Source organism: Ziziphus jujuba, chromosome 7 (assembly GCF_031755915.1).
Source record: "Ziziphus jujuba cultivar Dongzao chromosome 7, ASM3175591v1".
Classification (NCBI taxonomy): Eukaryota; Viridiplantae; Streptophyta; class Magnoliopsida; order Rosales; family Rhamnaceae; genus Ziziphus; species Ziziphus jujuba.
This window is the reverse complement of record NC_083385.1, coordinates 8605398-8617432: the sequence shown is the minus strand read 5'-3', so window position 1 is coordinate 8617432 and position 12035 is coordinate 8605398. Positions and strand designations below refer to the sequence as shown.

General features: G+C 34.9%; 1 pseudogene; it reads left to right on the top strand.

Annotated features, from left to right (window-relative positions):
• Nucleotides 1-2226: 2226 nt before the first annotated feature.
• LOC132804438 (large ribosomal subunit protein uL2cz/uL2cy-like) lies at nucleotides 2227-3648 on the top strand (annotated as a pseudogene).
• Nucleotides 3649-12035: the final 8387 nt, after the last annotated feature.

Sequence of the window (12035 nt, the reverse complement as noted above, 5' to 3'; positions counted from 1 at the left end):
CAAAAAAGGGCTTGTACGGACAGCATCAACAATTTGGCCGAATTTGCTGTATTGCTTGCTGGCTTTACTGTATTTTACTGTATTAGCCTTTTCTCATTTTTCCAAGCATGGGCAACGTGTGGGACTTCATATTCAGCTTATTTGGCATGCTAAAAAGAATCTAGAAGCTGATTTTAAGCTGAAAGAGGTCAAAGATTGATCAAAGTCAACTTGATCAAAAAGGCTAGCATTTTTAGTTTCCTAATTTGTTTTTACTTTTTGTTTTAGGAAACTACCATTACTTTTTGGCTTGTATTTATTTATTTTCTGGAAAAATAACTTTAGGAAGGTTTTTATTTTATTCTTTCCATTGTAAATTAATTAATTCCTAATTTAATATAAAGGAATTAATTAATCAAACTTAGATTAGGAAAGGAAGTATAGTTTCAGCCAACTAGGTTTCTTTATGTGTGGTGGCTGGTTTTTCTTTATTTTTAGGGTTTTATTTCGTGGCTTTGTAGCCTATTTAAAGGCTTATTTTTCAATAAGAATACAACTTTGATTTGATTAAAAAAATACTTGTGAGATTAATTATCTTTTTGTTCTTTGAGAACACCTAAAACACCATTAGAGAATTGGTTGTTTTAGCTTGACTTATCAATAGGTTTTCCATCCCCTATTGTGGCGTCTACATTATACCAAGGTTTCTAACCACAGGTTGGTTAGGGGTCGAGGTCCATTCCATTAGAACTTGAACTTAATTGAGATCCGGGCTAATATAATACGGGTTTAGGAGCAGGTCATCCTAGGTTCGTATCAGGTGTGGTATATTCATATCACAACATATGAACAGTAAGAACTAGCATTCTTATTGAGACTAGAACTCATAGGGAAGAAAATAGATTTATGGATGGAATCAAATATGCAGTATTTACAAACAAAAGTATTCGGTTATTGTTGAAAAATCAATATACTTCTAATGTTGAATAAGTATCAACTAGGATAGAAATAAAGCATTGGGTTGAACTTTTCTTTGGTGTCAAGGTAATAGCCATGAATAGTCATTGACTCCCAGGAAAGGGTAGAAGAATGGGACCTATTATGGGACATACAATGCATTACAAACGTATGATCATTACGCTTTAACTAGGTTATTCTATTCCACCTGTTAGAAAGAAAAGTGTTGGGGTGAGAAGGTTATGACCAAGAGCAAGCTAGCTTGAAGTGTTAGCAACAAGCAAGCTTTTGGTGATGCTCTTGGGAATGGTTGTGTGTGAGTTGTGTTTTTAGGTTTTGGTTATGGTGTTTTCTGGTTTTTAGGGTTCCTAAAGTGTTCTAAGGTGTTGAGGAAGAGATAAGAAGAAGAAGAACACGTTGGCTTTTGAAAATAAGGCTTAGATGTGTAGCCATTTCATTCATTTCACAATATAAGCTTGAAATTACAACTAGTTCACACATGCCAAGCATGTGAGCTTACAAAATGAGTAAAGTATTTGAAATTTAAAAAGTAAAATGGTCAACACCTAACTTTTCATACACAAAAAAAAGTCAAAAACCAGCTGCAACATGTCTATTCCAAATATAGTAAAAAGTGGCACATGGTTTGAACTAAGTTCCTATTGTTTAACTAGTTTGGGTAAACAACCAAACTAGCTTCACCTACTTCATTTCCCTTTGTATCTGCTTATGAAACTTGGTTTGAAGCATCCTTGGTCATCAATAAATATTGTTCCAAGAGCTAGGAAAGTTCTGGAATCGGATCATGGGCCAAACAGCTCCAAAACTGGCCCATACTCTGCATACTGGGCCCATCAGATACAGCAATCTGTTTGGAATAGAAAATGGACTTTCCCATATCATTTTGACCTGAAATGTAAACCATAGTCTTCTATATATGTCTGTAGACATCCCTCAAAATTTCAATCCAAAACTCCATTTGCAACCTGAGATATAAGATAAATAGTGGAACTATGTTGCTGGAAATTATGAATCCAGCACCATAGGCACTTCAAGCATAACATTCCTACTCTTTTGTGCATAATTTTGCCTATAATTTTGCATACATAACTTAGGCACAAAACATTATCAAAATATACATTGAATCAATTAAAAACATACAAAAAATATAAACTCATAAAAGGAAAGGATTTGATACCAAGGTGTGCATGCTAGCCAGTGACATGCACCATCAAGTGGCAAAATTGCCACACTTCAACAAAAAGAACTTAAATCAAAATATTTAATAGCATGGTGATACATTTATACAAAACTTCTACCCCGAGCACACACAAAGGAGCCGTAAATAGTCAAGTGAAATCCAATCCATGAAATAATTTGATCTATGGGTAGCATCATTGTGGTAAAGGTCATAATGCCAGAGGAATCATTACTGCAGGGCATAGAGGGGGAGGTCATAAGCGTCTATGCTATAAAATCAATTTTTGATGGAATGAAAAAGACATATATGGTGGAATCGTAACTCTAGAATACGATCCCAATCGAAATGCATACATTTATCTCATACACTATGTGGATGGTGAGAAAAGATATATTTTACATCCCAGAGGGCCTATAATTGGAGATACCATTGTTTCTGGTATAGAAGTTCCTATAAAAATGGAAAATACCTTACCTTTGAGTGCAGTTTGAACTATTGATTTACGTAATTGGAAGTAACTAATTAGGTTTACGACGAAACCTAGAAATTGATTGTTGATCCAATTGGAGTACCTCTACAGGATATACCTTAATAGAAAACTGATGAGTAACGGAAGCAAGTGATTCAGTTCAGTAGTTCCTCATATAAAATTATTGACTCTTGAGATATAGTAATATGCAGAAGATAAAATTGTTTCAAGCACCGACAGAGCTAGAAGCGCCCCTTGTTCCAAAGGAAGGAGGACAGAATATTCACATTTTCATTTGATGATGGAAATTATAAGGATTCCCGAGGGGAAAATAGAGATGTCTCCTACATTACCCATAATATGTGGAAGTATTGACATAATTTCATAGAGTCATTCGATCTGAATGCTACATGAAGAACATAAGCCAAATTAAGGAATGGGAAGACCTAGGATGTAGAAGATCATAACATGAGTGATTCGGTAGATTTTGATTCCTATATATCCACTCATGTGGTACTTCATTATATGATATATATATAAGAATTATACGACATATATAAGATCCATCTGTATAGATATCATCATCTACATCCATCTGTATATCATCAATTGATATGCCTTTAGGCATAGCCATACATAACATAGAAGTCACACTTGGAAAGGGTGGACAATTAGCTAAAGTAGCAGGTGCTGTAGCAAAATTGATTGCAAAAGAAGGGAAATTGGCCATATTAAAATTACCTTCTAGAGAGGTCCGTTTGATACCCAAAAACTGCTCAACAATAGTCGGACAAATGGGGAATGTTGAGGTCAACCAAAAAAGTTTGAGTAAAGGTGGATCGAAATGTTGGCTAGGTAAGCGTCCTGTAGTAAGAGGAGTAGTTATGAACCCTGTAGACCATCCCCATGGAGTGGTGAAGGGAGGGCCTTAATTGGTAGAAAAAAACCAGCAACCCCTTGGGGTTATCCTTCACTTCGAAGAAGAAGTAGAAAAATGAATAAATATAGTGATAATTTGATTCTTCATCGCCATAGTAAATAGAATTTGTTTGTTCATCTTTACAAAAAAAAAAAAAAAAAAGGAGTAATGAATTGTGACACGTTCACTAAAAAAAAATTCTTTTGTAGTGAATCATTTATTAAGAAAAATAAATACGCTTAAAACAAAATTAGAAAAAGAAGTAATAGTCACTTGGTCCCGTTTAGTTAATACTTCCGTTTAAATTTTAAAATTTTTCTTTATTTAGTCTTTATTTAGTTAATATCTATAGTATATTTAGTTAGTATATATAGTTAACTATTTTAATATTTTTTTGTTTTTAAATTAAATATATATATATATATATATGGGCGAACGACGGAATTGAACCCGTGCATGGTGGATTCATAATCCACTGCCTTGATCCACTTGGCTACATCCGCCCCTATTACAAATTACAAACAAATAGGTCAATTTACACATTTATCATTTTTTTTCATTCTTCAAACTAAAAGAAGAAAAAATGGAATTGAAACCTTTAAATTTAAATGTAAAATAAAAAAAATTGAAAAGAGGATATCGAAAACAAAAATTTCTACATAACGAAAGTATGGGTATGTTGAAGTAAAGATGAAGAGAGAAAGCATCCTCTGTTCACCAATCCAATATTCTTTCAAAAGCTGGTAGAGAATAGGCTTTGATGCCAGAGGAGAGATAATTGCTTTTTTGAAGAAGCATTAAAATAAGCTCTTACTCATGAAGCCCTTCCAGGTGCAAATGAATAAACATGCCATTTAGCTTTGGACTCGAGCTTGTGATCCTTCTCTAAAAAATAGTTTTAGCACATTTCACATTTTCAACTATAGAGGGCAGTTTATGACCTTCCAATTTTCCAGTGAAACTGGTGACCAAATGGTTATGAGAGATAGCAAAAAGATGCATCCATTTCTAGGCTAATTCAGTGTCTTGTGGATGCTATCAATGAGGTAGTTATATATGCCCCTTAGGGGATCTGTTGGGTCTTTTAAAAGGACTCAATCAAAGGGCATAAACAAATGAAGGGAAATCTAGCTGTTTTTATGAGGTTGGGTTTTGAGATGAGAGTAGGATACACGTACGTCGAAGAAATCCATTGTCTAGAGATAGTGGAGTGATCTCAAAAAGTTTTCTATTTTCATATTTACACATATAGTTTTTCAAATCATATCAAATTATATGTCTTTCTCATTTGTTGCCACTCATCAATAGCACGTCTTAGCTCTGCACATTTTCTCATTTGTTGCGACTCATCAACAACACATCTCAGCTCTGCACATTTTCTCATTTGTTGCGACTCATCAACAGCACGTCTCAGCTCTGCACATTCCTAGAGATTTCACGAAATTCGGATTTGGCCGAAAAGAAGCAACGCTATGGATACCATGAGTGATCACCATCGATAAAGAAGAATCTTTCTAAATCACTGCAGGTCAGCAGGGCCTTCAAGCATCCAAAATACAACGGGGTTGTAAATGACATAGTGTTCCTGATGGAAAATGATGACTTCTTCAGAAAAACCAAGTTATTCAAGTTTGTTTTGCCAAAAACTCCCGCTCCGATGGCTCGATGAGTCATCTACTTAAAAGGACCCTCCCTGCAGTGCACCCCTCATTGAATTATTCGGTCATCCAATACTTATTGAATACAAAGAAAAAAAATGGATTTCAAATTTTTGTTTTCTGCTATTCATTGCCTGAAGGTGATGAGAATCTGCCCATGCCAACACAACCGACAACCCACTGGGGTGCTGACTCGATACAGATGAAGATCAGGTTGATCACTAGGGTTCAAACTAAGAGATTTAAGGACAACCTAAATGCTTTTATATAGCGAGTAATAAATTCTCAAAAGGGCTTGACAATACCTGAAAATACAAGACTCGTTTTAAGCATCCAAGTGGTGGAGACCGATACGGACCCGGGTAGCTGTTTCGTGCAAATTTGGACTCTGGGCAATAAGGAATGGTTCCAAAACTTCATGAACTCAATGAATATCACTAAGAGGACATGGAATCCATCCAAGGCATAATCAAAAGCATCTAAAAAGGACTTGTAGGGACAACATCTCAATTTGGCCAAAAATGTGCTTTTTAGCCGCTGGCTTTGATTTTTCTTCTTCTTTGACTTATTCCAATCAAAAGGCAACATGTGGGAATCATTATTAATTATATTTGGCATCCTAAATGGAATATGAAGCTGATTTGGAGCCCAAGCAAGCTGATGATTGGTCAAAGATACCTTAGTAGTCAAACTAGTCAACTTGTTTCCCAATTTGATTTTGACTTTTTGTTTTAGGAAATTAGTCTTTTATTTGGTTTCTATTTATTTATTTGCTTGAAAAATAAACTTAGGAAATTTATTATTTTATTATTTTCATTGTAAATTAATTAATTCCTAATTCAAAAATAAAGAAATTAATTAATCCAAATTATATTAGGAAAGGGGTGAATTTCGGCCAGGCTAGGTTTCCTATTCTTTGGTGGCTGGTTTTACCTAGTTAGTTAGGGTTTTAATTTGTTATTTTTTAGCCTATTTAAGGGCTTGTTTTATCAAAAATAATCTGTACATTATTCATGCAGAAAATTATTTATGAGATTGAATTCTCTTTGTTCTCTTTCAACACCTAAAACATCATTAGTGAATGAGTGTTTTAGTTTGACATATCAATAGGAGTCCATCACCTGTTGTGGTGTCTTCATTTTACCAACATTTGTAATCATATGTTGGTTAGGGATTAAGGTGACCATTAGAACTTGAACATAATTAGATCCGGGCTAATATAATACGGGTTTAGGTGCAGGTGATCCTAGGTTCGTATCATTTAGTATGAGAGCCAAATTTTGTTCAGGTTTAATCTATCTTTATTTTCTTTATTTGTTTTGTGTTAATCTAAAATTTTAGCATTAGTTTAAGGTTTCTTCTATCATCATACACATTCTGCATACATATATCAAAATAAAATAAAAAATAAAAAAACTCATTCTTAGTTAAATTAGGTTTTCCTAGTTTTACCATATTTCTTTGTTTCCTAGTTTGTTGGTTGTTTTTCATTATTGTTCTTAGTAATTTATTTTATTGTTCATTTTTCTTTGCTGTTTTGATCTTAAATATTTGTATTCACATATACAAAAAAAAAAAAAAAAAAAGAAGTGTGTTTGCAACAACATATATAGATTTACAAAAAAAAAAAAATTTTGCAAATTTGTATTTTGTTGTTGGAGGTCACGGGTTTGGTGGATTTTTGGTGTGGAATTGCTATTTTTGGTGCTGATATTTGCTAATAGAGTTGTTTTACATTCTGTGAGTATTAAAAAAAAAAAAAAGAAATCTGTTTGTTGAATTTGGTGTTTATTGGAAATTTGTTTGAACTGCTAAATTGTTAGCTATTTATTCAATATTTGAAGTTGCTGGAGATTTATTTTTGCTGCTGGATATTTGAATTTTGGGTGGTAAAAATATTGGATTAAAATTAGTTAAAGGATTTGATACAAAAACTTGAATTACAAAGGACAACAACCAACAACCATTCCTTATTTTTGTCCAAATTGATTCTTGTCAATGTTTGAATTTCTTTTTCTAACTTTTCATTCTTGAATTCTTAATTTCTTACCATTGGTCCAGTTCTTATTTATTCTGAAATTTGCTTTGCTAAATTGCCTTTTTTTTGTTTAGAAAACCAAGAATTAGGTGTTTAAAAATTTACTCGGTATTGTTTGTTTTATTGCTACTATTTTGTTGATAATTTTAATTAAAATATACTGGTGGTCTAATTTTTGTTTTGTGGGTGTTGTTTTGTGGATGTTTTGATTAGAACTTTGAGTAAATTCTTCGAGTAGAAAAAATGCAAGAGTGTGTGAGGTTAAAAGAGGGTTAAAAGCCGAAACTAGTCCGCAAACACGAGTGTAGAGACCATGTTTGAGTGAAACACGTAAGGGAGTGAATTTGGTGAGGTTTCATTTTATTTTTGTGTTATTTATACTAACATGGCAGATTGAAGGGTGAGAATGGGAGATCCACCGCTAAGAATTAATGAAGAAGAATCCGCAGGATTTCAAGGTGATTCCCGAGCTACGGGGAATGGTGAGCAAATGGACATGAGGACTGTCTTGGAGCAATTACAACGGATGAATACTCAATTTGACCATATAAATCAAACGATGGATAGATTAGAGACATCCCAAGGAATGCCGAATACAAGGTTTGATGCTCATGGAGGTTGAGGTTGAGGTCGACGACGAGGAGGCCGAGGGCGACCTAGAGAGGAATTTTGGGAAGGTAACTTTGAAGATGACTTTGAGTAGGAGTTTGATGAAAATTTTGCACTCCAAGGAAGGAAAAACCATGGAAGACCAGCAAGGATTGAAGATGATGGTCTTGGGAATATCAAGGTAAACATTCCACCTTTCATGGGAAAAAGTGACACAGAAGCTTATTTGGAATGGGAGGAGCATATTGAGGTGATTTTTTACTGTCACAACTATTCGGAGGCCAAGAAAGTTAAATTGGCAGCAATGGAATTTGGACACTGTGCACTCCAATGGTGTACTAATGAGCAAAGTACCTAAAAAAGAGTTGGTGATGACTTGATTACTACATGGCGACAAATGAAAAGAGCCATGGGGAAGCAATTTGTACCATCACACTATCATAGGTTGCTGCATCAAAGACTTCAATCCTTCTCTCAAGGTAATAGTTCCATTGAGGATTATTATAAGAAGATGGAGATGCTCATGATGAGGTTAAGCATGAATGAAGATAGAGAAGCAACCACGGCAAGGCTTTTAGGTGGTTTGAATTGTGAGATAGCCAATCAACTAGAATTGCAACAATATGTGGAATTAGAGGAGATGTTGCACGTGGCTATTAAACTTGAGTATTCAAGAGGAAGGGTATAAGCTCACGGTTTGGGGGTGTTTCCAACAACGGAACATCAGATCAAAGTGCTTGGAGAAGTAATCTCACCTTTGAAGCAAGAAAAAAATCGACCCTAGGTGAAGAGAGGTCCAATCAACCAAGGAAGGATGTAAAAGCCAAATCTATCCAAACACCAAAGAATGAGGTAAAATTTGATCCTAAACCTTCAAGATCTAGAGAAATTGTTTGTTTTAACTGCCAAGGATGAGGACACATCGCTAGCCAATGCCCAAATAGAAGAATCATAATGTTAAAGGGTAATGGTGAGTTAGTATCGGAAACTGAGAAAAGTGGATATGAAATCGAAGAAGGAGAGGAACACTTTGAGGAAGAAGCCGAGACCCTACATGCATCCAATGCCGAATTAAATTTGGCTTCCAGGAGAGTGCTGGCTCTTTACGAGAATGAGGATCAAGTTCAAAAGGAAATCATCTTCCACACCCAATGTGAAATCCAAGGTAAGACTTATAGTATAATAAGTGATAGTGGAAGTTGTACAAATATAATTAGTAACATTGTGGTTGATAAATCAGGCTTAGCAATAATTAAACATCCTGAACCTTATAGATTATAATGGCTTAATAATAGTGGTGAGATGAAATTAAATACATAGGCCAAAGTAAAATTCAGCATAGATAAATATGTAGATGTTGTTTTGTGTGATGTTGTGCCAATGCATGCCAGACATATTCTATTAGATAGGCCATGGCAATTTGATAAAGATGCTATTCATTATGGTCGAGAGAATTATATTGTTTTTAGATTTAAAAGTAAAAAGGTCAAGTTCCAACCATTAACTCCCAAGGAGGTGTATAGAGATCAACTACAAATACAACAAAAGAAGGAGGCCGAAAAGAACAAGGAGAAAGCAAGCATGGCACCCACGACTTCACCATCCATTCAAGAAGGTAGGTCAAAGTTTGCTGTCCAAGGTAAGTGTTCCAAACCTAAACTTGAGGGGAAAGAAAGAGAGAAGGCGAGAGTGATAAAAGACATGAAAAGGCCAAGAGTGGAGTGACAGAGGAAGAGAAACCCAAGAGTGTAAGAAAGCTGGAAAAAACTGAGACTGAGGGACAATCCGAGAGGAAGAAAGGAAAAGAAAGGAAAGAGAGAAAAAATAAAAAAATTTATCTTAGTTTTGGTGATGTTAATAAAGCAATTTTAAGTATGACATCATTGCTGTTTATGATTTATAAAGATGCTTATTTAAATATGTTTTTGTTGTATAGAACTTTATCTGCATTGTTGAGAGCTTTATTTAGTGGAAATTTGAAAATTTGGGAGGGATTATTCACTAACTTTAAAATATATGATTTTTGTCGAAATGAGCTGGTATTTTTAGGATTTGTTGTGATAGTGTTTGATATAGGAGATTGGGTTTGGTTGCACTTAAGAAAGAGGAGGTTCCCACAACAACAAAAGTCAAAGCTTATGCCACGAGGGGATGGACTTTTTCACGTCTTGGAACGGATCAATGAAAAAGCTTACAAACTTTATTTGCAAGGTGATATAATTTGAGTGCTACATTTATTGTTTCTGGCATATTTCCTTTTTCTGCAGGTGATAATTTAGATTTTAGGGCAAATCCTTTTCAAGAGGAGGGGAATGATGAGAATCTGCTTGTGCCCGCACAGCCGACAACTCGCTAGGGTGCTGACCCAATACAGATGAAGATCGGGCCAATCACTAGGGCTCAAACTAAGAGATTTAAGAAAAACCTGGATGATTTTATACATGGAGTAATTAATTCTCAAAAGGGCTTGACAATACTTGAAGATACAAGACCCGTTTTAAGCATCCAAGTGGTGGAGACCGATACGGACCCGGGTAGTTGTTTCGTGCAAATTTAGACTCCGGGCAGCAAGGAATGGTTACAACACTTCATGAACTCAATGAATATCATTAAGAGGACACATAATCCAACCAAGGCAGAATCAAAAGCATCTAAAAAGGACTTGTACTGACAGCATCTCAATTTGGCCGAAAATGTGTTGTTTAGCTGCTGGCTTTTACTTGTTCCAATCAAGGGGCAACATGTGGAAATCATTATTAATCATATTTGGCATCATAAATAGCATATGGAAGCTGATTTGGAGCCTAAACAAGCTGGCGATTGGTCAAAGATACCTTAGTAGTCAAATTAGTCAACTAGTTTCCTAATTTGATTTTGACTTTTTATTTTAGGAAATTAGTCTTTTATTTGGTTTCTATTTATTTATTTGCTGGAAAAATCAACTTAGGAAAATTATTATTTTATTATTTTCATTGTAAATTAATTAATTCCTAATTCAAAAACAAAGAAATTAATTAATCCAAATTAGATTAGGAAAGGGGTGAATTTCGACTAAGCTAGGTTTCCTATTCCTTGGTGGCCAATTTTACTTAGTTAATTAGGGTTTTATTTTGTAACTTTTGAGCGTATTTAAAGGCTTGTTTTATCAATAATAATCAGTACATTATTCATACAGAAAATTATTTGTGAGGTTGAATTCTCTTTGTTCTCTTTGAACACCTAAAACACCGTTAGTGAATGAGTGTTTTAGTTTGACTTATCAATCGGAGATCCATCATCTATTGTGGCGTCTTCATTATACCTATGTTTCTAATTACAGGTTAGTTAGAGGTTAAGGTGACCATTAGAACTTGAACATAATTAGATCCAGGCTAATATAATAAAAGTTTTGGCACAGGTCGTCCTAGGTTCGTATCAGAAAGAATTCACCCTGACCACCTTTCAATTAAGTAGGCTAAATGGAAGAAATTGACTACAATTATAAACCTTTTTTCTTACTTGTTTAGGATTAGGGGATGATGTTGACATCAGAAAACATAGACTCGACTCTCATTTGGACTACTGAAATGAAGCAAAGGCTGGGGTATTGTGACATAAACTGACCACTCACTTCTTCAACTCCTTAACTCGTTTGTCGCCTATGGCTCCTTCCCAAGGATCCTGGCCAACAAAGCTACTAAACTCAACAACTGTAAGCTTTTGTTAGGTTAGGAAAGGTAGGAAACACCAGCTTTTTAGTTACATTTTGAATGCAAGCTCAGGCCTTTAGCTCCAAAGCAGCACCTGTTCAGTCCTAAAAGTAGTGTGCCTCTAAAGGATCCTACTGTTTGAAGTAATACTGGAGCAATCCTTGGTCGTTTGCTCAATTGCTCTCTTGTATTGTTTGAAGCAACGAGTGAGAATAGCTTCTTAGGTCAATTTTAAATCAATAGCAAGGGCAACAGATTCATGAGCATTATGGGACTACAGCTTAGTTAGGACATAGTATCTTACTCATAAGTAAAGATAGCCCTAGTATAGACATTTGAAGGTGAAAACATGTTAAGCTTCTTTCTCTCACACTGACTGGATTACTTCCTTGACTCTGACTACACATTTAACTGTAAGGAGAGGATCGAAGCATTTGAGCTCGTATTTCTATAGGGTCCAATGTATGAAGTAGCTCTAAAATATAGAACCAAGGGATGGAAAAGATGGATAAAGAT